Genomic DNA, 27,827 nt, shown 5'->3' with positions numbered 1-27,827 from the left:
GTAGAGAAAACAAAATAAGTTCACCTCAAAGCAATATGAGTGGGAGCTCGAGAGGGTTAAGCACTCTCTATCCCAATATGTAGTTTAAAAGATAGAATAGATACAAGTTTCTTTACATTTTAAGGAAGGTTACATAATGGAACAACTTCGGACCCGCCCCGAGAGTTAAACTGCTGAGCTAGCAAAGAAGGAAGTTATTAATCGGCCATTACCTTGTTGTTGACCGCTGCCGACGAAAGAGGCGCTTCCCGCCCCCTGCTATGTACTTTACACACTGAAAGATGGAACAGAAGTGGCCCGGAGACCCTAAAATCAGCAGTTTATATACTCTCGCGGAAAGTTCGAGGCGTTTGGGGAATGAGAACACCCTCCCACAAAAACTTTATTGGCTAACCAAGAAAACCCCTACACAATATGAAGAAGAAACACCTAATTGGTGGAAAATTAATTCAAGAAATTCGGGATTGGCAAGATTCAAAACAAGGGGAAAGAAAGGGATAATATTGCCAACTTAAATAATGACAGAAAGAAATTTAGCAAAGAACAAAGTTTTGAATTCAAAATTTCTCCAAAAAAACAGTTCTTTCACTCCGCACTAGGGTGCACTATTGTTGATCTTCAGTAGTGTCCTCTAGAAGAGAAGGTTCACACTTCTTACTACAAGCAAAACAAAAATACGGCGAAAATGACACAGTTCAAAAACTCCAAAATTTCCAGGTAGTGACATCTTCTGAGAAAGTAGAAAATTAATACCGTAGATAAAGTTCAGGCTTCCTCCAGCAGAGGAGTTTCAATTGGCGCACATTTTAAATTAGCGGCGTGGAGGTGTACCGCCCGGTACACTTACAAAAGACGTATTGTGGTGAAAATGCAAATGACGTACATACAATTTGACCTCACTTTGTCCCAAATGTCTTCATTTAAGTGTGCACTTGTCACTTCTTGTGGCGCAGAAAGGTCCTTTTCTCTGCTTAAGAATGTGCTGATAGATAAACGGATGAGCTTAAATCAAGACAATTTGGAGAAATTAGTTGTTGTTCATTGTCTCAAAAGGAACTGAATTTTGATAGTGCATATTTTTCAGTTCATTATGCATGTTTTGAAATATGATAGTGCATGAATGTATGCATATTTTGAGATTCTATAGTGCATGGAAATCCGGGCTCTACTTATCACCTTCACCAGGCCAACATTAAAAAGGTAGACATGCCAGCGCGTCTCCCTGCCGTATCCTATTTTGAATATCTCGTGTCACAGACATCATTCCTCCTTTGTGTCTCTCTCATTGTCATTCTTACCAGCCTTGTCAATTTTCTAGGAATCATAGCATGATAACAACTTGTAATATTAGTCCACAAAAAAGTAGACACTCTTTGATAGTCAATATTAATGAAACAAAATGACATACCGTTACATTTCCTGTTCGGGGGAAAGGTTGTTGTATGTGTTCAAAGAGACCCCCATTAGCAGCCAAACAACGTTGATGCCGCTGAATTGCTGACAGATCTGCGGTTGTCAGTGTTGCCTGTGTGATAGCCGTACAGGACGCCTCGTTGGTTTCTCGTAGCTCGTTCAGAGTAGGTGGCTTCTGTCGACAAACTTCATTTTTCAAGGTCCTCCATAGGTAGAAGTCAAGAGGTGTAAGGTCTGGAGACCTTGGTGAGTACTCAACAGCTCTTCTTCAACCTATCCATCGTCCAGGTAGATTTTCCTCCAAGTAGGTAGGCTGTGACATTTCTGTGGAAGTGAGACGGAGCGCCATCTTGTTGTAGGTAAAATCTTTCGTTTCCAAACACCTTTCGGATGGCAGGTAAAATCGATGTTTGCAGCATATGAAGATACACCTCACCAATTACTGTACAAAGAAGAATGGGCCTATCAAACCGCGCGATGACAGACCACACCACACATTAACACCGGGTAGATTAACATGTTTGTGAACGTAAGGATTTTCAGGAGCCCAGTACCCGCAGTTGTGGCTGTTTACAGTACAGTTCAGTTTGAATTGCACCTTGTCAGACCAGACAACCATCCCTGCAAACCGTTCATCCTCGCGAAGCATGCTTTCAAACCACTTGCAGTACTCCATCCTTGGATCCGGGTCGTCCTCGTTCATAGAGTGTAGCGATCTTGGAATGTGCACTTCCCACTTTGCAACCTTCAGAATTCGTCGTACGGCTTACCCCGCTTTCACGTGCACCCTCATTCACAGATTTTTGAGGTGAGCTAGGTGAAATGTTGCAACACAGCAGCGCTGGAAGCTGGATTTGTTGATATATTTGGTCGGCCAGATCTTTTCTTATGCACATCCTGGACAATATGGTCGGCTTCAAATTTACTACGAATACGATAAATTATTGTACGTGTTGGTGGCTGAGTTCCGTACACATTATACACATATGAGTTGCCATCTGGAAAAAAATACTGTTGTGTAAGACACTCATAGGACTCTTTGGGTGGGGATGGATAGGGGATGAAGTATAAAAATAATAGAAAACCACCTATAACAATGCAGAATCCATAGTTTTTGGGGTCTCTGAGGTGAATACTCACAGTCCAGATATAATCTACAGTAAGTCCAAGATCAGACCCACTGGCATGGCGGTGAAAAGGAACGGAAAAGTCTGTACAGAAGCCACAGAAAGTATTCGTACACCAACATTTTAATGTATACCTTGTATATTAAGCACCATGAAGTAATATAAACACATCCAGTGAGACATATGCATTAAAAAAAGACACCTAGCTGTACATTTGCTATGAGATTTACAACGCTCAACATAATACACAAATAAACTCGTCTTTTAACACAACAAAAAGTATTCGTACACTACTAGATAATTCAAACACTTTCCGAAGTCTTTGTTCAAACACAGTCTTAATACTTTGTATGCATGCCTTTAGCTTTGATGATCTGTTCCAGACGTCTTGGCATTGAGTTAACTGAACGTTTGGTGTACGCTTCAGATATGTTGGATCGTGCATCTGAGGGTATCTCCTTAAGATGTTCTTTACTAGTAGGATGGCGTTTTTGCACTTTTTTGCCTAGATGGTCCCACAGGTTCTCTATGGGGTTGAGACCTGGACTCTGCGGTGGAGTGAGAAGTCTTCTTGAGGCGTTGTACAACAACCGTTCACTGGTTATCTTGGCACAATGCTTAGGATCATTGTCCCGTTGGAAGTGGAAGACTCCTTCCAGATGAAGCTTGTGTGCACTGCTGCTTAAATTATGGCGCCACACATCTATGTGCAACCTGGCATCCATAATACCATCATAAATGCCAGGTATCCCACTCTATTTGCAGCCATGCAGCCCCAAACCATCACACTCGCTCCTCCCTGTTTTACCGTGGGGAATACGTATTGAGATTCACGTTCGGTGTTTGGCTTCCGCCATATATTCCTGCTCCTACCAGTTCCAAACTGTGTAAACTTCGCTTCATCAGAAAAAATAATGGTGTTCCAAAAGTCCAATGCCTTTTCACGATACTCTTTCGCGAAATGTAGGCGCATCTGCCTATTTCTTTCACTTATGAGTGGCTTCTTTCGTGGACATCTACTGCGCAGGTTCGCACTGTGCAATACACTCCTTACAGCCTGCAAATTCACCGTTTTGTTGGGCCTTGAAGAGAGTTCTGTAGCACTTCGGAACGGTTCCTTTCGTGCCGAATGCACAATATTGCGTCGCTCCCGTATTGTCAGCACTTTTGGACAACCAGATGTGGGTTTGTTTTCTGTTTGCCCGCTGTGCTTGCATTTTTGAACTATTGAACTCACCGTAGTAAAGCTAATGCCGAGCTGATTTCCAGCTTGACGACAACTTTTACCTTGCTTACACAGTAACACTATATTATCTAGTTGACTCAATGAAGGTTCCGTCTTCTTTCGCTCCATACCAAATAACCTTGCGGCAACGACAGCACAGTGATGACAAGAGATAACAACCCCACCTGCAGGCACAACTATGGCGACAACTGATTTAACTAATCACAAAGACAGTACACCCGCACTGTACGAATACTTTCTTGGCTGTACGATCTGCAGTTTGTATACAGTATCGTGCCGATCATGTTACATTTTTAAACGATCTGTATATTCAGCGTGTATATCTGATGTCTGTCGTTATGCCGTTTATAAATCTGACTTCAGCTCGTAAGTCGTAAAGATGTTCTATCACTTTCCACAGGTGTTCGAATACTTTGTGGCCACTGTATGCTCCAGCATAGCTCTCAATCAACTTGGATCACATACGACTTACCATCTGAAACACAAAACGACTGTGGGGGCAAGAAACCCCTGTTGTTGTTGTTTGAGTCATCAGTCCATAGACTGGTTTGATGCAGCTTCCCATGCCACCCTATCCTGTGCTAACCTTTTCATTTCTACGTAACTATTGCATCCTACATCTGCTCTAATCTGCTTGTCATATTCATATCTTGGTCTACCCCTACCGTTCTTACCCCCTACACTTCCTTCAAAAACCAACTGAACAAGTCCTGGGTGTCTTAAGATGTGTCCTATCATTCTATCTCTTCTTCTCGTCAAATTTAGCCAAATCGATCTCCTCTCACCAATTCGATTCAGTATCTCATCATTCGTGATTCGATCTATCCATCTCACCTTCAGCATTCTTCTGTAACACCACATTTCAAAAGCTTCTATTCTCTTTCTTTCTGAGCCAGTTATCGTCCATGTTTCACTTCCATACAATGCCACGCTCCACACGAAAGTCTTCAAAAAACATCTTTCTAATTCCGATATCAATGTTTGAAGTGAGCAAATTTCTTTTCTTAAGAAAGCTCTTCCTTGCTTGTGCTAGTCTGCATTTTATGTCCTCCTTACTTCTGCCATCGTTAGTTATTTTACTACCCAAGTAACAATATTCATCTACTTCCTTTAAGACTTCATTTCCTAATCTAATATTTCCTGCATCACCTGCCTTCGTTCGACTGCACTCCATTACTTTTGTTTTGGACTTATTTATTTTCATCTTGTACTCCTTACCCAAGACTTCATCCATACCATTCAGCAACTTCTCGAGATCTTCTGCAGTCTCAGATAAAATAACAATATCATCGGCAAATCTCAAGGTTTTGATTTCCTCTCCTTGGACTGTGATTCCCTTTCCAAATTTCTCTTTGATTTCCTTTACTGCCTGTTCTATGTAAACATTGAAAAGGAGAGGGGACAAACTGCAGCCTTGCCTCACTCCTTTCTGGATTGCTGCTTCTTTTTTTCAAAGCCCTCGATTCTTATCACTGCAGACTGATTTTTATACAGATTGTAGATAATTCTTCGTTCTCGTCTATCACCTAGATATTGTCCGGCTCCATGGCTAAATGGTTAGCGTGCTGGCCTTTGGTCACAGGGGTCCCGGGTTCGATTCCCGGCAGGGTCGGGAATTTTAACCTTAATTGGTTAATTTCGCTGGCACGGGGGCTGGGTGTATGTGTCGTCTTCATCATCATTTCATCCTCATCACGACGCGCAGGTCACCTACGGGTATCAAATCAAAAGACCTGCATCTGGCGAGCCGAACATGTCCTCGGACACTCTCGGCACTAAAAGCCATACGCCATTTCATTTTACCTAGATATTAATGTCGAATACATAGTTTTCAAGATCCCCGAGAGGAACCGTGACAATCTGGATGCCGTTTAAGTCATAGTTCAGCCCCAGTCGGAATGTCCAATATGACCAAGATTATGGATGTGTGCTCAAGCATACACTTTTCGTCAAGTCGTAGCAGTTGTACGACCGAGCTTGACATAGACTATCGTGTTGTGTTGAGTGTAATCAGCAGTACGGTAACGTAGTGAGTGCTTCAGTTAGGTTAAGAGGGGAGGACTTGGGTAGGGGGATATTAAAATCCGCGGTTTGCCTTATTTCCCGACATGTGATTGAGTTTTTGCCATGTCAGGAAAACAAGGTGGTGTATTTGACCGATGCTTGGTTTGGTGCGATTTGATGTTCTTATGGAAATAATGACTCATTTTTGTTTTAACGCAGAATACACCGGGGTAGTTACGGTTAAATTGTACTACATCAAACATTGTATGCAAATAAGCTTAATAAGTCAGAAATAAATTCGCCCTTCATACGGAAGTGGGGAGAAAGTAGGGGTGGGAGTAAGTAGGCGGATTTCCACATCCGAGAGTTCTCGCACAGGTACGCTAGTTGTAAATAAATTTGAAACTACTGGCTCAGTGCCCAATAAAAATACATGCGCGCACACGAACAGTTTTGACAGAAGAAAAAAAAGTAGATGACACTGGTGCGGATTTTGAACGGTCACCAAATAAATTACTCACAAAATTAACACAACAATTAGGGGTTTCGGTTTCTTGTGCACAGAATTACAAAGCTGTTGCACATCAAACCGTACAGGTTTACATGGGCCCATTGCTGATCGAGCCACAAGAGTGAGATATTATGGTGGTATGTTGCATCATTGAATGATCGTTTTTCGACCCACAGCTTATGTTCTTTACGGATGAGGCCTGGTTTCACCTTAATGGAGACGACAGTAAATGCAGAGAGATACTGTTGTAAACAAGATAAGGTTTACAAGAACACAACTTATTTATTTGCTTCACACAGAATTCTACAGTATGTACAGGAATAAAACATAAAATTGTCTTGAAGCAAAGTAGATGATTAATCTTGAGAGAGTTTCTGTTTTTATACACTATGTGCACTTTGAATGTATTTACACTCACTGCTATCTTGAAAAGATAGTTCTTGGGAAAGATATAGTTCGTGATAGTTGAAAACTATCATTTGCACTAGCATAGATTAGCTAAGAGAGTTCCTTCTAACTTGAAGTGTCTGAGTTCATAAACTTGTACTAAATGAAAGCTATGTTCACAATTAGAGAATCTAATGTGTGTGTCGGAGCTTGAGTAAGCTTGGGATGTGTGGCATACAACATCGGGGCTCGACATGGATGAAGGAACGGGAAAGTGGAGTAGTGACCTGAGGTGAAACCTCATACTACCAGAATTCCGTCCAGCTGGTCGAGACACATTTTTAAGAGGAGTAGCCTCCGTGTTCGACGTTCAGTGTATTCTGGAGCAGGACACTGGGGAGAATCCTCATGAGTGACTTTTTTTTTTTTACGGGGGGCCTCCGTAGCCCGCTCCCCCGCCGTGACCATCGACTCAATCTACATGGCCTCCGACATGCTATTAATTTCTAAGTAGAAAAGAGATAGCTGGGTAGAGTGGGAAGTGATACAAGGAGTATCTGCCTGTTTCCATGTCAGACACGTTACCAGGCGAGATTGTGTTAGGTATATGGTGTTGAAGTATGGTATTGAAGGGTCAGGGAAAAACCACATAGGCAGAAAGAAGAAAGAGCCTACATGTAAAACCTGACTTCTTTTGATAGCACATGCAAGGATGTGGGCTGGAGATAGACCAGAGGTTGTGTTAGTTAGGATTATGTGTCGTGCAAACATAACCATTTCCTTGCCATTTTCTGTTATTGAGGGGATCAGTCCTTCTTGTCACTGCCTGGTGCGGCTCGGGTCTGGTAGCATCTGGGCTCTGGGCCACAGGTTCGTCCCATTGCCCAGCAGCCAGCAGTCCCTGGTGCCAAGTCTCCTTTTGGAGAGGGGGGAATTAAAGCCAAGCCTTACGTAATGCAAGGGGCTATCTTCTTCCGCCTGTCGATGTCCCTCTATGCTGTGTTATTAGAACACACTTGTCTCTGCAACAATTTGTATATATATACATTTAAAACTTTAGAGTGCGGGCCGCTCTCTTCCGCTCTCGTGCCCTGTAAAACAAGTACATCATATAATTCAATGATATTATCAGGGGTGGATTATCTGTCCACTCCCTTGTCGCTGGCAGTGGGCGGGGGTGGATTGGGTCGTCCCTTATTAAGGCTGAGTTGCCTTCGTCTTGATGCATTTCTTATCTCAATCCTCCCTCGCTTGATTACCGGTGGTGGCTAGGTCTGTAACATAGCATAACATAACAAAAACATAACATAGCATGATAATAGTAGTAAAGCTTAATCTAGGATATAGGTGATCAGGTATGTACATATATACAGGTGCTGCAGTGTGGTGTGTGGGCGTAGTGTTAAGTGGAGCGGTGTAGTGGGTAGGTGTCAGCTTAGGAGCGAGGGCGGCTTTGGCCCCCCGGCCTCCCAACCCTGTGGCTGAACAGAATGTGTTTCGGCGTGGGGTATTTTGTGTATAGGTCGACGTCATAGCGTCCGATTCCACTAACAAGTGGGTTGACCTTACTACCCCATGACTTCTTGTACATTCGGAGTGTTTGCTTTCGAATGTGTTGCCTTATCGAGCTGACTTTCGCAATAGAGCGTAGTTGGCGTATTGGCGTGTCGTACGGGAGTCTAGCCGCTGCTCGAATGCATTTGTTTTGTATTAGCTCCAGCTTATCCAGATTTGTCTTAGCAGTGTAGCCCCAGGCGGGGGCTGCGTACGTTATTATTGGCCTAATTAGGGCCTTGTACATGTTGATTGCTACTCTCTTGTTAATACTGGATCTTTTGTTCAGTATGGGATAGAGCTGTGACAGTCGTGCGTGTGTTTTCCGCTGGATCTCTTTAATGTGATATAGCATGGTTAGTTTTCTATCTAGGACTACACCTAGATATTTGACCTTGTCGTGCCATGCTATATCTCGATTGAACAGTTTGAGCGGTTTTATATTGGCTGGCATGTGTGTGCGTCTGTTCTTCCTAGTGAACATTACAGCTTGGCATTTGTCTACATTGACCTTGATACGCCATTTGGTTAGCCAGGGCTCGAGGGTTCGCAGTGCTACTTGTAGTCTCTTTCGGGTGCATGCTAGTTGAAAGTGTTGTACTGTGATAGCAGTGTCATCCGCGTAGAGGTGCGTGGTAGTGAGTTCCGCTGTCGGCATGTCATTCGTAAATAGAATGAACAGGATTGGTCCTATTAGTGACCCTTGGGCTACGCCCGCCCTGATCGGTCGCGTGCTTGACAGTGTGTTATGAACGTCTACTTGGAACTCTCGGCCTTCCAGGTATGATTTAATTAATCTTATGTACCCTGGGTGGAATTCGAGGTCTATTAATTTCGCTAATAGGCCTTCGTGCCAAACTTTATCGAATGCCTTCTGGATATCAAGGAATACCGTGCCTGTGTCCCTCCGCTTGTTTAGTCCGATGGTCGCTTGTTCTAGGACCCGGGTAAGCAGTTGCGGGGCGGAGTGGCCGTTCCTGAAACCGAATTGTTCGTTTCGAATGATTCCTCTTTCCTTGATATGTGCTATTAGCCTTTTCAGCAGTATTTTCTCGAATACTTTGCTGAGGGCGTCCAGGAGACTGATGGGCCTGTAGTTATTAGGGTTAGATTTGTCCTTGCCTGGTTTGCCAAATACAAGGATTCTCGCCTTTTTCCATTGTTCTGGATAATACTGCAATTGGAACATTGCGTTGTATATTTTAGTGAGTAGTGCGAGGGCTTTCGGAGTTAGCTTTTTTAAAATTATGTTCTGTATCTCGTCTGGGCCGGGTGCCTTCTTCGGGTTAAGGTGGTCTATTATCCACTTAATTTCGTGGATATTAGTCTTCTTAACCTCGGGCTTAGGTGCGTTTGCTAGGAATTCCGCTACCTTGGCCTCTGTTTGCCTAATGAAGGCGGGATCTGATGGTTCGTCATTGGGCGAAAAGGCCTCTTCCAGTGAGTCGGCTATCGCCTCGGCTTTATCTTGGTTTTCGTATACTGGTCCGTTAGGTCCCTTAATTGTTGGGATCACGTGTGGTTCTCGCGTGAAATATCTCGCTAAGTTCCACACCGGTCTGGTATTAGTGTCAAACGTACTCAGTTTGTTATTCCAGATCTGAGACCTATACTCCACTATTCCGGTTTCGATTTCGACCCTGAGTTCATTTTTGCGTATCCGGTCTTCATCGCGGTGGTATCGGGCCCAGTTGCGCTTGTGTCTGTTGCGCTGTCGTATTAGATCTTTAATGTGGGCCGGTAATTCAATGTTAGTGTTTTGTCTAGGTTTGTGAACCGGAATACTCGCAGTTGTGGCTGCCTGGATCGCATTTATGAGTGTTTTTAGGGATTCATCCGTTTGGGCTGGGTTTATTATTTGTATGTCCTCAGTCCCCTGTAGGAGTGTATCGAGTTTTCTTTCAAATTTACCCCATTTGGCTGCTTTATAGTTGAGTCGGCGCTTGGGGTTATTCTCATATTCCTCCGGGTTCGCTTCCAGTGTAAATATTACTGGTTGATGCCTCGACCCTAGGTCGTTAATGACCTTTATGGTGTGTCTTTGAGGAATATTTCGCAGTAGGGCTATGTCTAGAATATCATCGACCTGTTCGTTTGGCGCTAGGAACGTGGGTTCGCTGGGGGCTGTTACCACATAGTCCTGGGATAGCATGTGGTTATACAGCCTTGTGCCGTCTGGGTTAGGTTTCAGGCATCCCCAGCTGGCGTGTTTCGAGTTTAGGTCGCCTCCTAGTACCGTGTTTCGATTTAGCCTTAATACCGATTCTATGTCTTGTGTGTTTAGATGTTTAGGTCTGGAGTATGCCGATATGACATTAACGAGTGTTCCTCGCACTGGCATGGCAATTCCGCATGCCTCCAGCTCGACCAGTTCTGGTAAGTCAATTTCCATATGTTTAATGTCCTTCCTTACCAGAACTGCCACTCCTCCGACTTTGTTTGCCTTGTCGCTACGGTGTATTTTATAGCCTCTTATGGTGAACTTCTTCCCCGGTGGGAGGAAGGTTTCAGTTAGGAGGGCTACGTGTATGGTGTTCGCGGCTAGGAATGCTTCGAGTTCATATTTCCTAGACCTGACGCCCTGGCAGTTCCATATTAGAACTCGAAGCTCCTGCGTGTTATTATTATTATTATTATTATTATTATTATTATTATTATTATTATTATTATTATTATTATCATTATTATTATCTTCGTTGGGTTCTTCAGCCATCCGGGGTTAGGAGTTCGGAGATTGCATTAGCCAGGTCCCTTAGCCAGGGGTAGGGGAGCATGTTGGCCATCATAACACCAGTGGTTATGGCTACCGAGAGGTTCAGGTTCGGAAAGAAGGTTTTCAGGATTTCTTCTATCCTTTCCCTGAACGCCTTCACTGCCATGTTCCCCGCTGGCTGTTGTGCTTGTAGCTGTGTAGTTGGTGAGATTGGTGTGGTGAGAGGGGGGGGCGATGGGGGTGGTGGTGCGGATGACGGCTGACTATCGGCAGGTTCTCAGCGGGGGGTGGAGCTGGTTTGGGGCGGGCCCTCTAGCAGCTCGGGAGGTGCTGGCGTGGACTTAACCTGCCTTTGTTTATTTTCGTGGGGCTGGGCCTTCCTGTTATTATTGTTATTTGAGGTCTTAGTTCGGACGGTGGTGGAGACTGGTTGGGCTGAGGGCCCGGGGTTGTGTTTACCTACCGTCCGTACGGGCTTGAAATTTAAGATGCCTCCGCCTGATGGGCGCTGGTTGTCTGAAGGACCTAGTTTTCGGCCCTGTGTGCCTGACGGGCCTGTGGGACCTGAAGGGTCCTTTTTACCTGAGGGGCCTAGGTTCTTTTTGCGTGAAGCGCCTGAGCCTGAAGGGCCTGCTTGGGCCTTAGGGTTGCCACGCTTGTTACCCCTTGGTCCTTTGCCTTGATGGGCGGCTTCGTAGTCCTTGCGGCTAGGACAGTCTTTAAAATTGGCCGCGTGTTTTCCCCCGCAGTTAGCGCACTTGGAGTACGCGGGGTCGTTGCCGTGGGGGCAGTCGCGGGACAAGTGGGAGGCGGCGCATCTGCGGCATCTGGGCTCCAGTCGGCACGCCGCCCCTGGATGGCCATGCCTCTGACACACTCCACATTGGGGGCCAGTGGCTGGGGGGCGGTATGGCTCGACCGACACCAGCATGTTCGCGAGCATCCGCATTTTCCGCAGATTGTCCGCGTCTGGGGTATCCGCCACTGCAACTACGAATAGGTTGCCCTTGGCTGGCCTATTCCCTGCTCTCATCCGCACAACGGAGAATGCGGGGATATCCTGAGCCTTCAAGGCTAGCTGGATTTCGTCCGCATTGCTTCCGTTAATGGGGGTCCTCACTACGAACCGCCTCATAGTGCTATTGGGCAATACTCTTACGAAGTTAATATTTAACCGTCTTCGCACCTCGATAGCGGTTTCATAGCTCTCAAAGCTCGTCATATGTAGCCGGATAGCTTCATGTGCGTCTACTCTCGGCCTGGAGAAGTAATATTTTCTCTCTTCATGCGGCAGCTTTTTGAGGAGCTCCATTTCAAGTGTCTTCGTGTCTTTGGTGTATACCGTAAGAGGTGGGGGGGTTGACCCCTTACGGGTGACCTGTTTCTTTTGTTGTGGTGGTGGAGGTGGGCTCTGACGAGTCTGCCTCTTGTGTGTGGAGTGCTGGGGTTGGGTTGAGCCGATAGATGTTTCGGTGCTACTATCGACTCGGGTACTTGGCTTATTTCTCCCACCTGCCTGGGCCTTGCGGCTCGGGGGCTGGGTTACTTTCCCTTTCCCTTTCCCCTTCCCCCTCTTCCTCCCCTTTGCCTCCCTGAAGCCGTCGCCCTGGTTTCCCGGCTGGGTGGCTGGGACCTCGGGTTCGGTCACCCCGTGCTGGCTGGGTCTCTCTCCCTCGGAGCTCTCAGATTCGGCCTCCTGGGATGCGCCTGTAAGGTCGATCACCAGTGAGGCCTCGTCCGACTCCGAGTCCGAGTTTCCCGCTCGCCCGGGTGGGGGTTGGACTTTAATTGGCGCCATTCGCCGAGTCCGCTTCTTCATCCTCCTCCCTCCCTTGTGCGCTGATGCCTCTACGCTCAGGTTGGCGGAACTGGGTCCCGCTTTCCCGGCGTCCGGCTGGCTGACCACTGGGTTGGGTGTGAGGGTTCGGTTCTTGTTAGGGGGAGAGGTAGCCTCCAGTTTGTGTTGGTGTTGCTCCACAGTCACTGCCTCAGCGGAGGCATGTGGTGGTGGTAGTGCACGCATAGTTGCGCATAGCTTGCCCCGTCAGGTAAACGTTTCCCGTCAGGTTTATTAGCTGTGAGTCAGGGGTAAAGTCTGCTCTCAGCTCCTGCACTTTTCGTTCCCTGCTCTCGGAGCACGCTAGGCGCTGAGTCATCCCCAGCTGTCGCTCGGCCGGGTCATTGACCGGAGCGAGGGCCGGTAGCGTGACGCTATGCGCGCTGGTAGTGTTGAACCCTAAGGACGTGTTCAATACATTGCTACTGAAAAATAATATATTGCCCGTGGGTGTTATTGGCGGGGGGCAGCGCTGTGAGAACTGCGATTTGCCCTCCGCTGAAGAACTGTCGGCCGTAGAGTGAGAGCGCTGTGAGAACAGCACTTCATTCACGACCGGCGAAATGACGCCCGCTGTTTGGGTAGAGTGCTGTGATAACAGCTGCTCCGCCTTAGCGGTCATCTCTGGACGTTCTCGACGATCGATGAGTGTCTGTGTGGTCCCAGCCTCATCGACAAATTGCTCTTTCGAAAGATTGCTCTTTTGGAAAGAATGAACCTGGTCCCGTGTGTGTAGATGTGGGGAAGAGCTAATGCGAGCTAGTGAACGCGGGGTGATCCGACACGAACGGGCCCCTGGCTCACGGCAGTCCCTGACTAACCCTAGGCACCGAGAGGCGAGTGTGTGTCTATCTCGAGGTTCCTGACGGTCTCGATGTGGGGCGAGTAGTGCATAGCACTACCCGCAGCCGTTGAGAGGGGAGAGAGAGCGGAGCGATAGGCACGTAGGTCCTCTCGCTAGCTCAGTCGAACTCGTCCTCGGTCTCATGAGTGACAGACAGGGAGCTCCTTATATACTGCACACGACGTAACAGACACGCGCACTGAAGACTGCGCGTCGAGTCTCGAATGATCCACGCTTGGGTGCGTGCGGCTGGCTGGCGCTGAGCGAAGAGAGCGGAGGACATACAGCAGATACCAAGATGACATTTTAACGCCGTTCTTCCGTCAGTTAACGGAAGAAGAAAAATCGCATGGGTGGTTTCAACAAGATTCAGCCCCTGCTCATACAGCAAAAGATTTCCTTCTTACTATCTCGGAAGTGTTTGCAGACAGAGTAATCAGTGATGGTCCCTTTCCCCTTCTTTCTCCAGATCTAACAGTGCGTGATTTTTACTTGTGGGGTAAACTGAAAAAAAAAAGTGTATCGAACAAATTCTCACACATTGGAGGAGCTCAAAGAAAACATTATGAATGAAATCAGAAACATTACAATGGCAGAACCAGTGTTGCCAACTTATATTGTCAAGATCCGCTAAATACTACAACCAAATCCGCTAAAATTCCGCCAAGAAATCCGATATCAAATAATGAATAATAATAATAATAATAATAATAATAATAATAATAATAATAAATGTCTGCACTCACCTGATCTGTGAGTTTCACTGGGATTAACCCCCTGCCTGCGAGCCGGCGAGCTAAAACTTGCAGGCGTTTTAGTGCCGGGTGCAAACTAGATTAATCCCCTACTTCAAGGGCCGCACACAGAACAGGCCAGTTCATTAAACGGTCTTCTTTCATAGGATAAATATAAATGCTACTCTCTCATTCGTCAACTAAGAGATACGTAACCTTTCCCCACGTATTAGGAATTTATGATACCATGATATCATAACATCAGATCCAAATAACATGTTCTCCTCATGTGACTGCTAGCTCCTGACAAGAAATATGGAATAGCTCGAAGACAGACTGGAGTATAAATTTAAAAAGAACGTAAAATGGATAAAACACAAAGTTCCGCTATAATAAATCTAGAATTCCGCCAAAAATTCCGCTGTCCGCTAAATGATATATTTCTCCGCCGGCAGTCTTCTAATTCCATCAAATTTAGCGGAAAATCCGCTAAGTTGGCAACACTGGGCAGAATGTGGTTACCAGATACAATGACTGTATAACCCACGAAGAACGACACTTTCAGCATTTTTTATAAGGCAAGATTTCATATAAGATTATATACGGAATACGCTTAAAGCAGGGCGGCCGCGCGCGACAAAAGTTCGGCTGAGGGAGCGGCCGTAGCGCATAGTACAAACACTGTGAGCTCGGTCTGAGTTTATATGAGAAGCCCTGTATAGTTCATTGGATCCATCCTATTGTAGAAAACAACAGCGAACGTCAGTTTCATTTACTGAATGACCGGGCGAGTTGGCAGTGCGGTTAGGTGTGCGCAACTATGAGCTTGCATCCGGGAGATAGTGGGTTCGAATCCTACTGTCGGCAGCTCTGAAGTTGGTTTTCCGTGGTTTCCCATTTTCACACCAGGCAAATGCTGGGGCTGTACCTTAATTAAAGCCACGGCCGCTTCCTTCCATCTCCTAGCCCTTTCCTATCCCATCGTCGCAAGTGATAAAAATCATTGTTATCCGTATTGAAGATACTGAATGTAGGATGCTAAAAGGTTTGTTTTATCACCTATTCAATACATATAAATTTTATAAATTAGGAATTTATGATTGATTCCACTTGAGACATGTTTCGCCCTTCATTGAGGGCATCATCAGTCAAATTATCACCTCAAGGCAAAAAATCAGGTACCTGGTTAGTAGTTGACATGAACAAAATAATATATATTATTAATACACATACAAAAATTAAGTATGGGAAATAGTTGTACAAAAGTGATGGTTGAACATATGGGTTTATAGATGAAAAGTCAGCACCAATGCGTAAAATTAAAAAGTAGAGTTCGGCAGTGGTGCTCTGGAGAACAGTTGACGCAATCATAGGAAAATATAAAGTTTAAAAATTTTACGCATTGGTGCTGACTTTTCATCTATAAACCCATATGTTCAACCATCACTTTTGTACAACTATTTCCCATACTTAATTTTTGTATGTGTATTAATAATATGTATTATTTTGTTCATGTCAACTACTAACCAGGTACCTGATTTTTTGCCTTGAGGTGATAATTTGACTGATGATGCCCTCAATGAAGGGCGAAACATGTCTCAAGTGGAATCAATAATAAATTCCTAATTTATAAAATTTATATGTATTGAATAGGTGATAAAACAAACCTTTTAGCATCCTATATCCCATCGTCGCCAAAGACCTATCTGTGTCGGTGCGACATAAAGCCACTAGCATCTACTGTATCAGTTTTTGAGGATGTACGATGACATGATTGTTAATTATTTAATTAATAATAATAAATTAATTAATAGAGCGGAAATACGTATCACCGGCTGGAAATGAAGGGAACTACTGGAGTGGGTGTGCGCGAGCTTCGTAGCGCTGACACTGGCGTGTGGTTGGTGTGTGGTTGCAAAGTGGTACGTGTGAAGGCAGCCATTGCGAGTGGAGTGTTCACCATGTGGGTATTACTTCACCGATCGCCGCTTCACGACACGGTGAACTAATGAATACTGTGGAAGGAATCTAACTCTAGCCGAAAGCAATATAGTGTAACTAAAACTCGGCCAGCTCGGTGGAGATGGTTACCACTGATGAAGTATACTTGTCACAACTACTGTATTCTGAGGCGGAACGGATTGGAATTACCGCGCTAGTTTCCTGTTTACAGTCTCACTTCGTGGAAATGAATCCCTGCTAGTGAGGTGACAGGCGTTGGGGATCCCCCGAGCCTTGACAAGACATTCATTGAGTCTTCATTTCCTCTGTGTTTTATTGGCTTGTACAAGCTTCACACATTGTATGTAGTGTGGGATGTCTTAATTGTGTGCGTGCAGCAGCAACAAGTTGAGACGGGTAAGAAACTACCCTCTGGCTTAAAACACATCAGTCCATCTCCACTTGAGGGAGGGGGGGACGAAAATTCTTTGATTTTCTAAATTCTCTGTAAACTCGGACATTATTTTAGTTAGAATCATGAAACTTTGCACATTGATTTAATATACAATGAATGGCCAAAAGCCATGGGAAGACACTGAGTGTGATGTTAATAACTAGTTGCTCGTTCGCGAGCCCTCAAAACGGCACCAGTACGGCGAGTCATCGACTTTACAAGGTGTTGGAATCGTTCTGGAGGGATCTGAACCCCGCATCTTGCACTACTACCCACAATATTGGTCTTGTGTAGTTGGTGCGGGGTTCATGGAGCGTACACCACCATCGACAGCATCCAACAAATGCTCGACTGGATTAAGATCGGGGGATCTGGAGGGCCAATCCATGGACATAACTTCACTTGAGTGCTCCTCCAACCACCTGCGTGCCACCACAGAGCGGTGACATGGCGAATTGTCTTGTTGAAACATGGCATCTCCATCATGGTACTCAAGGGCTAGAAAGGGATGCAGATTGTCTGAAAGAATGTCTACATAGCGTGCACCTGTCAGCACTTCTTGCAGCCGGACAATTGGGCCTAATTACGCCCATCAGCTTGATACAACTCGAACCGGGATTCATCAGACCATACCACACACCACCACTGTTCCAAGGTCCATTGCCGATGTTCGCGGGCCCATGCACGTCGTTGAGCTCTGTGTCGAGGTGTCAGCAAAGGGACACGAGTTGGTCGTCGGCTGGTGAAGCCTATGCGGTGCAGTTGCCTCCTTACAGTCCTGGTAGAAATGGGTTCCTGACTCGCAACATTCAACTGGGCGGTGATCTTACTCACAATAGTCCGTCAAGCGCCAGGCATGGTTCTGCGGAGGCGGAGTGATGTCCGTTCGTTAAACACCAGTGGTATTCCCGTGCGCCAATGATCATCCAACGTTCAAAGTCGGTTAACCAGCGACGTGTTGCCAACTTCACAACACTGGTGTCTGTGACAGACTGCTCAGCTACGCCGCAGCTAGCAGCAACGCTTAGGGATCATATACGTCACATTTCTCATGGGATACTCCTTCCCGTGATTTTTGGCCACGAAGTGTAGACCTACATTGTTCTTAGCTATAAACGCTAAACGGTTAAGTTCGATAAAATATTTTTGAAAAATTTCAAATTTTAATTTTGGTCATATTTTTTGTCAGCAACGTCGAAGTCCTGGACCTTGTAATTTTTTCAACGATTTTTAAGGACTTGATGATTTAATGCCTACGGGAGTTTTTAATTTCATGACTATTTCTATTTTTTGGAAATAAATTAAACTCTAAAGTCCATAAAATGACGTATTTTGTAATTCCCTTGCAGGAAAATGTGTGTATGTGCTTAGCCTACCTGTCTATTAAGTTTCAGATTGATACCTTTAGTAGTTCCAGAGAAAAAGGTACTTTTGTCACAGAAAAAGGAAGTCTAGGTAATGACGATTGAATTTCACAACACGAAACCTTGCACTGCATCTCTCAAATCAAAATAAATGCTTTCCGCGGTGAATCGCCTTTCTTGACCAACTGGAAATGACGTTTCACGGCCTTCTCCTAAGTGTGATACCTTCAACAACCGCCTGCAAAGTAAAATATAAAAGAAAAACAGACGTAAAGAGTTCCTGTATTATTATTATTATTATTATTATTATTATTATTATTATTATTATTATTATTATTATTATTGTTACGGGGGTTTCGTGGATCACAGAGAGGTGAAAGAAGGTGCGGGCTGAATGGGTCTGTCTACGAAATTCAAAGATTATTTTAAAACTTTAAAAATATGGTTATATTTCTTTTCAAATTTCAGACTTAACAAACATATTCACTAGGTGAAGAAAAAGAAAAAGTAAGGTACAATAACAATTTTGATACAAGAGCAGAAAACCCCAAAATAGAGAATTTATAAGTTTTGAGCTTCAAGCTCTCAATTTAAAAATTTACAACCTTTCCAATATTGCGTTATTTAGGCACGGACAGAAATATCCCAATTCAAGAGCACTTTGCTCCAAGAGTTACAAATACGGCCTTCCAAAGGCCCCACAATATATTACACCAATACCTGAAAAGAAGTTACATGCTCTCCAAATTCAACCAAGGAGACTGCGCTCCCAATTCCTCACAACCTTCTCAGCGCAATTTTACATAAAACCTTACAATCTCTGGTCTTTCTAGGCACAACCTACAATTTACCATCTAGTTAATACAGGGGTATCCAGTACCCATACTACTGGCCTTCGTGGGAAAGAAGAACAGGTTAATTTACTGACCCAAACTCAAAATGTATGGAGGCGTACACTTGCGCTCCTAGAAAACCAAGTATAAAACCCTAATTGGGCTCGCGGCCCGATGATACAGAGGCTAATCCCAAGCTACTGAGGTGACTAGAATGAAAGGTTAATTTAATGCGTTACAGGAACAGAAACAGTTACAAAATCGTAGTCACCTCAATATAAATTGAAGGGGAACTCGAGAGGGTAACGCACTCTCTATCCCCGATTTACAGTTTAAGACTTTATATAAAACTTTACATTAAAAGGAATGTTTACATTTTAGAAATCAAACGGTTACATAGTTAAAGCTTAGAACCTTCCTCTCGGGCAAGTTTGCGGAGATAGCTACAGAGATAGAAAACTGGTGGCCATTACCTGGGCTGATGATCTGCCTGCCGAAGGATGAGGCACCCCGCCTCCTGTCTTAACATACACACAGTACTTCGACGATCAATAAGACAAGGAGGCTTGAAAAAGCCGCAGCTTATATACCCTAGGTATCATCCCGGCGTATGCCTGGAGTGGGAAACCACAGAAAATCTCTTCGAGGATGGCTGAGGTGAGACTCGAATACTGTTCGATTGACCTCCCGAGGCTGAGTGGAGCCCGTTCCACTTTTCAAATTTCGTGGCAGAGCCGCGATACGAACCAGGGACCCCTGTGACCAAAGGCCAGCACGCTAACCATTTAGCCATGGAGCCGGATATGGTGGTACTACTCACAAGCAACGTAGACCCATGAGGTTCCTCACATACAGGTACTAATCACGGGCGCCGACTAGATCTGTGGTGTTTCTCGATATTCATCACAGGCTACGTATACTCATGGTGTTACTGGCATAGTGGTACTAATCATAGACAACGCAGACCCACGGTACTAGTCTCAGAGTAATCCTCGTCCCGATGATACTAATCACAGGCCCAGCTGGAGGCAGTAGCGGTACGAGGTGTTCAGGCAGTAGTCATTATTGCTCTAAGAGGAAGCACAACCAGGCACATGTAGTAGCACTAATCGCAAGTAAGTCGACCCATGGTGTTCATCGCGTAACGGTACTAATCACAAATTGTCTCATAGTTACAGAAATACAACCTGTGTCTGAAAAGTTCTGTGAATGGTCGCCTAGTTCGTACACCGTGCTACTGTAGTTCGGACGAATTGCTCGCGCATACGCATTGCGAGACATAACACAAAGTGCCCCCTATCGGTCAACTCAACACAGTTGAACGGAGCTGAACGCTGCAACACATCGCACGGAGTCAGTGTGAGGACTCGTGTCATTGCACAATGGAGTGCAAAACGGAGCACCGCGTTAACATGAAGTTTTGCTTCCACCTAGGCAAAACGGCAACGGAAACACACGCAATGTTAGTGCAAGTTTACCACGCTCAATCAGTGAGTAAAAAGTGCGTTTTTGACTGGTTTACACGCTTTCGAGATGGAAAGGAAGGTGTTGAGGACGAGGAGCGTTCGGGCCAACCAACCACAAGCACATCTCCAGACATCATCGAACGAGTGCGAGAGATGCTTGCGAGTGATAGCAGATGACGTGGGTGTAAGCAACGACAGTGTAAGGACCATTGTTCACAAACATTTGAAAAAGCGGAAGATTTGTGCCCGGTTTGTACCGCACAACCTGACAGACGAGCAGAAACAAGCTCGGATGGAAACGTCGGGAGATTTCATTGACGTTTGTAACCAAAATCCGGAGGTGTTAAAAACCATCATTACAGGAGACGAGTCGTGGTGCTACCAGTATGATCCAGAGACCAAGAGACAGTCAATGGCGTGGTGTTTAGCGTCTTCTCCGCCTCCCAAGAAAAGTCGGCGAACAAAGTCCAAGATTAAGACAATGCTGATCGCCTTTTTCGACAGCAATCGTGTCATTCATCATGAATTTGTACCGCAGGGTGCACCTGTCAACGCGTAATTCTATGGGGGAGTTTTGGAACGGCTATTGCAACGCATCAGACGGGTTAGGCCTGAACTGTACCGGAGTGGACAGTAGAAGCTCCTCCACGACAACACCCAGTTTCTCGCTGAACGCCAGGTAACTGTTCCTCCACACCCTCCGTATTTTCCGGATATGGCGCCGGCAGATTTTTTTGGTTCTCCCGTCTTAAATTAGCCCTGAAAGGCCACCGGTTCCACAGTGAAGCAGGTATCTATCAACGCGTGACAAGGGTTCCCTGGGAGATTCCAAAAGAAGTGTTTGCTGCCAGCTTCCAGCAGCTTTACAGTTGTTGTCAAAATTGTGTTGTAGCTAACGTAGATTATTTTGAAGGCCATTAAAGGAGTTTTGTGTGTAACTTACGTTGTCTTTACTTCATGAGACCATTCACCGAACTTTTCAGACACAGATTGTATTATTCACCCCTTTTATTCGCCTCTTACGACAGGCAGGGGATACCGTAGGTGTATTCTTCATCTGCGTCCCCCACCAACAGGGGATGTGAAGTTAGATTTACTGGCACGTAAAAGAACTCCTGCGCGACAAAATTCCGGCACCTCGGCGTCTCTGAAAAACCGTATATGTAGTTAGTGGGACGTAAAGCAAATAACATTATTATTACTGTTCCTTTAATGCATGGTAAGTCTTGGTAGTGGTTGCTCTGACCTCTATCGTGATATTTTGAATCATTATACAGTACTTCTAATTTTCTGTCTTTCTTTTCTTCTCAATCCGTTTACCCTACTGGGTTGGTTTTTCCCTCAGACTCAGCGAGGGATCCCACCTCTACCGCCTCAAGGGCAGTGTCCTGGAGCGTGAGATTTTCGGTCGAGGGGATAACTGGGGAAGACGACCAGTACATCGCCAGGGTGGCCACACCTGCTATGTTGAACAGGGGCCTTGGTGGAGGGATGGAAAGATTGGAAGGGGCAGACAAGGAAGAGGGAATGAAACGACCGTGGGCTTAAGCTAGGTACCATCCCGGCATTTTCATGCAGGAGAAGTGGGAAACCACGGAAAACCACTTCGAGGATGGCTGAGGTGGGCACCGAACCCTCCTCTACTCAATTGAGCTCTCGACACTGAGTGGACCCCGTTCCAGCCCTCGTACCACTTTTCAAATTTCGTGGCAGAGGCACACTAACCACTACAAAACAGAGGCGGACACTTCTAGTTTCCTCCTGTTCAGTTCACTGAGAATTTCCTCAACTGTCGACAATATAATTTCACTGATTAAAGTGAATTATATTAGGAATAGCCTCCGTGGCTCAGGCGGAAGCGTGCTGGCCTCTCTCCGCTGGGTTCCGTGGTTCAAATCCCGGTCACTCCGTGTGAGATTTGTGTTAGACAAAGCAGAGGGAGGACAGTTCTTTTTTTCAGGTACTCCGGTTTTCCCTGTCATCTTTCATTCCAGCAACAGCCTCCAATATCATATCATTTCATTTGTCAATCATTAATCATTGCCCCAGAGGAGAGTGACAGAGTCCGGCAGCCGGCACCGTTCCTATCCTCGCCGCAAGATAGGGGCTTAATTCATTTCCATTCCTGACCTGGTCGAATGACTGGAAACAGGCTGTGAATTTTCATTTTCAAACTGAATTTATATTACAATCAGTGACAATCTTATAATGACTAGCAGTTTAGCAGGCCGAACTGTTTGCCGCTAGCTCTCAGAAAAACCAGTTTTATCTAGGAGACAACACGGCCACCTGAATTCGTAGAACCGCTGCCTACGCGATATTAAAAGGCCATGAAGTTCAGGTACATAACAACAGCTATTACGTTTACTGCTAACTACAGCCGCCGGAAACACTCTGTCATGATGTCACTGAATTCATTTTTAGAAAAGGTCGACAGAATAGAGGCCGCTTTGAAATTTGTGATTATATTATTATTATATTATTGGTCCGCCTCTGTGGTGTAGTGGTTAGTGTGAATAGTTGCCAACCCCGAAGGCCCGGGTTCGATTCCCGGCTCTGCCGCGAATTTTGAAAAATGGTACGAGGACTGGAACCGGGCCCACTCAGCCTCGGGAGGTCAAATGAGTAGAGGTGGGTTCGATTCCCACCTCAGGCATCCTGGAAGTGATTTTCCGTGGTTTCTCACTTCTCCTCCAGGCAAATGCCGGGATGGTACCTAACTTAAGGCGACGGCCGCTCCCTTCCGCCTTCCTTGTCTATCGCTTCCAATATTCCTATCCCCCCACAAGGCCCCTGTTCAGCATAGCGGGTGAGGCCACCTGGGCGAGATACTGGTCATTCTCCCCAGTTGTATCCCCCGACCGGATGTCTGACGCTCCAGGTAGAGGTGGGATCCCTCGCTGAGTCCGAGGGAAAAACCGACCCTGGAGGGTAACCAGATTAATATAAGATTCTTATTCTTCTTCTTTCTTTCTTTCTTTCTTTCTTTCTTTCTTTCTTTCTTTCTTTCTTTCTTTCTTTCCTTCTTTCTTTCTTCGTTATTCCCATTCATAGAGCGCGTTTGAACTTGTTAGTTGGTTTGATGGTTTGTGCCTTCTTATCCTCCCAAAATCTCTTCATGAATGCACTGTGTTGCATCTTGCGTTCTCTCGACCACTTCCTACCAGTTGTCTTTTTTGGTTTCTCCCTAAATTTATGATTGGCTACTGTTGTTCTAAAAGCTCCACGATTTTTCATGATGTCGTCTGTGATATTTATTTCTTGGAGGTCCGCCTTAGTTTCTTCTAGCCATTTTATTTTGATCTTCTTTGAGTTGATTACTTTCAATAATCTTTTAGTTAGTCTGTCGCTGTTCATTCTGTAGATATGGCCATAGAAATTAAGGCGCCTTTTCCGTACGGCATCAGTAAACCTGTCGGTGAAGGAGTAGAGGTCCGCTGTTCTCCTCTTAATCCACATTCCATTTTCTCTCGTAGGACCATAAATTTTCCTGAGAATTTTCCGCTCCTGCTTTTCAATTTCTGTAATTTTAGAGTGACCATCTAAGCATATGGTTTCTGAGGCATATAAAGCTTCGGGCAATACAACTGTCTTGTAGTGTCGTAATTTTGCATTACGCGATATGACTCTTTTGTTGTAGTAATTCCACGTCAGTGTGTATGCCTTGCGTAGTTTGGTGTTTCTTTCTACATTGGCACTACTGTCTAATCCTGATGGTAGTATAATTTCTCCAAGGTATTTGAAGGAGGGCACCTGTGTAATTGTGCCGTTTTCCATCTCTAGCGGAGTTCTTTTGCTATTTTGACGTAGATTTTCCATGTACTTGGTTTTCTCGTAGGATATCTATTATTATTATTATTATTATTATTATTATTATTATTATTATTATTATTATTATTATTATTATTGTTATTATTCCGGGGATTCTGTAGAACGCAGAGATGAAAGAGGGTGCGGGCATGAATGGGTGGATAGAGAAAACATCAAATTTTAATTAAAAACTTTAAAATTAGCATTTTATTTCTTGCCTTCCTTTTTTCCTTTTATTTTCAAATTGTAAACACTGCTAAGCAATAACAAATAATCGGATACAAAAGTTTAGCTCGTGAGCTAGACAAACAATGTTAGAAAAATCTAGAACAATCAGACAACATGATTTAAACAACTTGAGCTTGAAGCTCCCCAGTTACAAGAGCACTACGGCTCCCTTCAATAAAACTACAAGGAGGCTGAGCTCCAAAATTTACAACAGTGGGAAGAGCGCCTTGGCTTCACACAATTTCTTCTTCTTCTTTTTAACAAATACATCACAAATTGGAAATATCCCGGTGGCAATGGCCACTTACACTAATTTAATAATAAAGTAAAGTCAACATAATTACCCAACAACAAACAAACAAACAAACAAACAAATAAACAACAAGAGAACAACAAACAAATCCATGGAATGAAAATATTACAAGAATTACTACTAGTTTAATATTCTACATCCAGCGACGTCATATACAAATTCACACACAACTTAAATATTTCCAGTGCTTAACACTACGGCTTACAATACTATAGGTTACAGAGGCTAAGCCTACACTACGGAGGTGAGTAGATGGACAGAAAGTTTAAATTACAAAGAAAAGATCAATTTTAAAGTTTACGAAATCATAGTCACCTCAAGACCAAGTTGAAGGGGAATAGAAGAGGGTTCCCACTCCTTATTCCCTAAGTTAGATTGAGTTATTTAGACTGGTTTGAAAATTTACATCGAGAAATGAAATTTTACATTACCAAAGAATCTTGGAACCTTCCCCTCGGTCTAGCTTTCTGAGACGATTATTATCTTGAGCTACTGGGCCTTCCGGAAATAGACGAGGCAAGCCCTCCACTGCCACCACTACTAAACTGGAGCGATCAAAAGTCAATAAGGCCCGAAAGGTCCCAGCTTTTTTTAGCGGAGAGGAATGTTCCAGAAATCTCTGGGCCGAAGCTCTGGACACACCCACAATTCTTATTGGTTAATTTTTAAAGCCGGCGGGAAGAGATAGAAGTGCTAGAAACCTTAGAACACCAAAAAACAATCTATAAACAATTTAGTTTAGGAAATCTTGACACACAAAATTACTTGAAAATTGATTGTTCAATGTAACAAAGGTTTTTCAGTCTGTCAAACACACAGCAAATATAATGTAAATTATAACACTATAAACATACCTGTAAAAAACACACTAACATACAATACATACATACGCTACGTTAACAATACTGTAATATATAAAATTGCTTTTAAAAGTGATTTGATAGAATCTGAAGATGTTCTTGTAGAACGAAACATGTCATTCTTTGTATGTTAGTGTGGTTTTTACAGGTATGTTTATAGTGTTATAATTTACATTATATTTGCTGTGTGTTTGACAGACTGAAAAACCTTTGTTACATTTAACTAAGTCAACACTGAAAAACATGGCTTCATTCTTAACAAATTGATTGTTCATCCTAGTACCAGAAAGCGCATATAAGTCGACAGTATAGACATCTGACGATACACGTCCAAACTTCTTCCACTAGCAGTTTCAGAGTTTATGTCACAGATGGCCTTCTAAAAGGCGCTTGATTTAAATGCACGGAGCGGGTGTACCTCCGGTACAATTATTATTATTATTATTATTATTATTATTATTATTATTATTATTATTATTATTATTATTATTATTATTATTATTATTATTATTATTATTGTTGTAAACAAGGTTGAGTTTACAAAAACACAACTTCTTTATTTGCTTCACATGTAAAATTACAATATTTACACTAACAAAACTGAAAGTTATCTCGAACCAAAATGAACTATGAATTTGGAGAAAGAGTCTGTCTTTTGTACACTATATACACGTTGGAGTATTCACATTCACTACTATCTCGGAAAGATAGTCCTTGTGACTTGAAAAGTTCTTGATAGTCGAAAACTATCAGAAGCACTGACGTAAATATCTCAGAGAGTCCTTCCTTGTTGAAGTGTCTGAGTTCATTAACGTAAGTTCAATGACTGAAGAGTTCCTACTTAGCAAAACTAAGTTGATAATGGGAGCTTGCATTAGCTAGGGAATGATAGTGGCATATAATGGTAAGACTGGGCATGGACAGCGGAATAGACAAGAGGAGCGGTGACCCGAGGTGAGACCTCTTACTGCCAGAAATTCAGTCCACCTGGCCGAAGCACATTTTCAAGAGGAGTAGCCTCCGTGCTCGACGTAGGGTGTATTCTGGAGCTGGACACCGGGGTCAGTGGGCGTCTGGACAGGCTAGGAGCTCCTTTTTATAGCACACACGACGTTCCAGGCACGCGCACTGAGGGCTGCGCGTCGAGGCTCGAAGAATAACACACTGGCACGCGTGTAGCTGGCTGGCGGATCGAGAAGGGAGCGACGGACATACAACTATTATTATTAACATGTCCTGACTGACTGACTGACTCATCATCGCCGAGTCAAAACTACTGGGCATAAAGAAATGACATTTTGGGGATACATTTATATTACAATGTAGGTGCTCACTAGGGAAGGATTTTTGGATATTCCGTCGCTAAGGGGGTTAAAACGGGAAGGGGGGTGCATTTTAAAAATGAATATATCAATATCTCATAAAATTTACATTTTAAAGGCATGAAAATTGGTATTTTGAATCTCCCTTCGAAATAAAGAAAACGTATTTTAGGAAAATCCACTTAAGAGGGGTGAAAAGAAGTGAAAAATGAATGACTTCCTAAAATGACTATCAAAATTTAACATGTTACAGACATAGAAATTACCGAGCTCGAAAGCTGCAGTCGCTTAAGTGCGGCCAGTATCTAGTATTCGGGAGATAGTAGGTTCGAACCCCACTGTCGGCAGCCCTGAAAATGGTTTTCCGTGGTTTCCCATTTTCACACCAGGCAAATGCTGGGGCTGTACCTTAATTAAGGCCACGGCCGCTTCCTTCCCACTCCTAGCCCTTTCCTCTGCCATCGTCGCCGTAAGACCTATCTGTGTCGGTGCGACGTAAAACAACTAGCAAAAAAAAAAAAAAAGACATAGAAATTGGTGTTTTGAATCTCTTTTCAAGTTACACATTTTTTCTTGGAAAATCCACATAAGGGGGGAGGTGAAAAGGACTGGAAAATGGGTTGAATACTTTTAATGATACTTATAGGTATCTAAAAAACTGAAGATGTATTGGTATTTGGAATCTTCTTTTAAAATAAAGAAACACGTATTTTGTTTTCGGAAATCCACTTAAACGGATGAAAAGAATTGAAAAAGCGGGTGAATTTTTAAAATGTGTTTATCTCAAAAACTTAACATGTTACAGCCGTGGAAATAGGCATTTGAAGTCTCCTTTAAAAATAATGAAACGCGTATTATTATTATTA

Source organism: Anabrus simplex, chromosome 12, assembly GCF_040414725.1.
Source record: "Anabrus simplex isolate iqAnaSimp1 chromosome 12, ASM4041472v1, whole genome shotgun sequence".
Lineage (NCBI taxonomy): Eukaryota > Metazoa > Arthropoda > Insecta > Orthoptera > Tettigoniidae > Anabrus > Anabrus simplex.
This window is presented reverse-complemented; position numbering follows the sequence as displayed.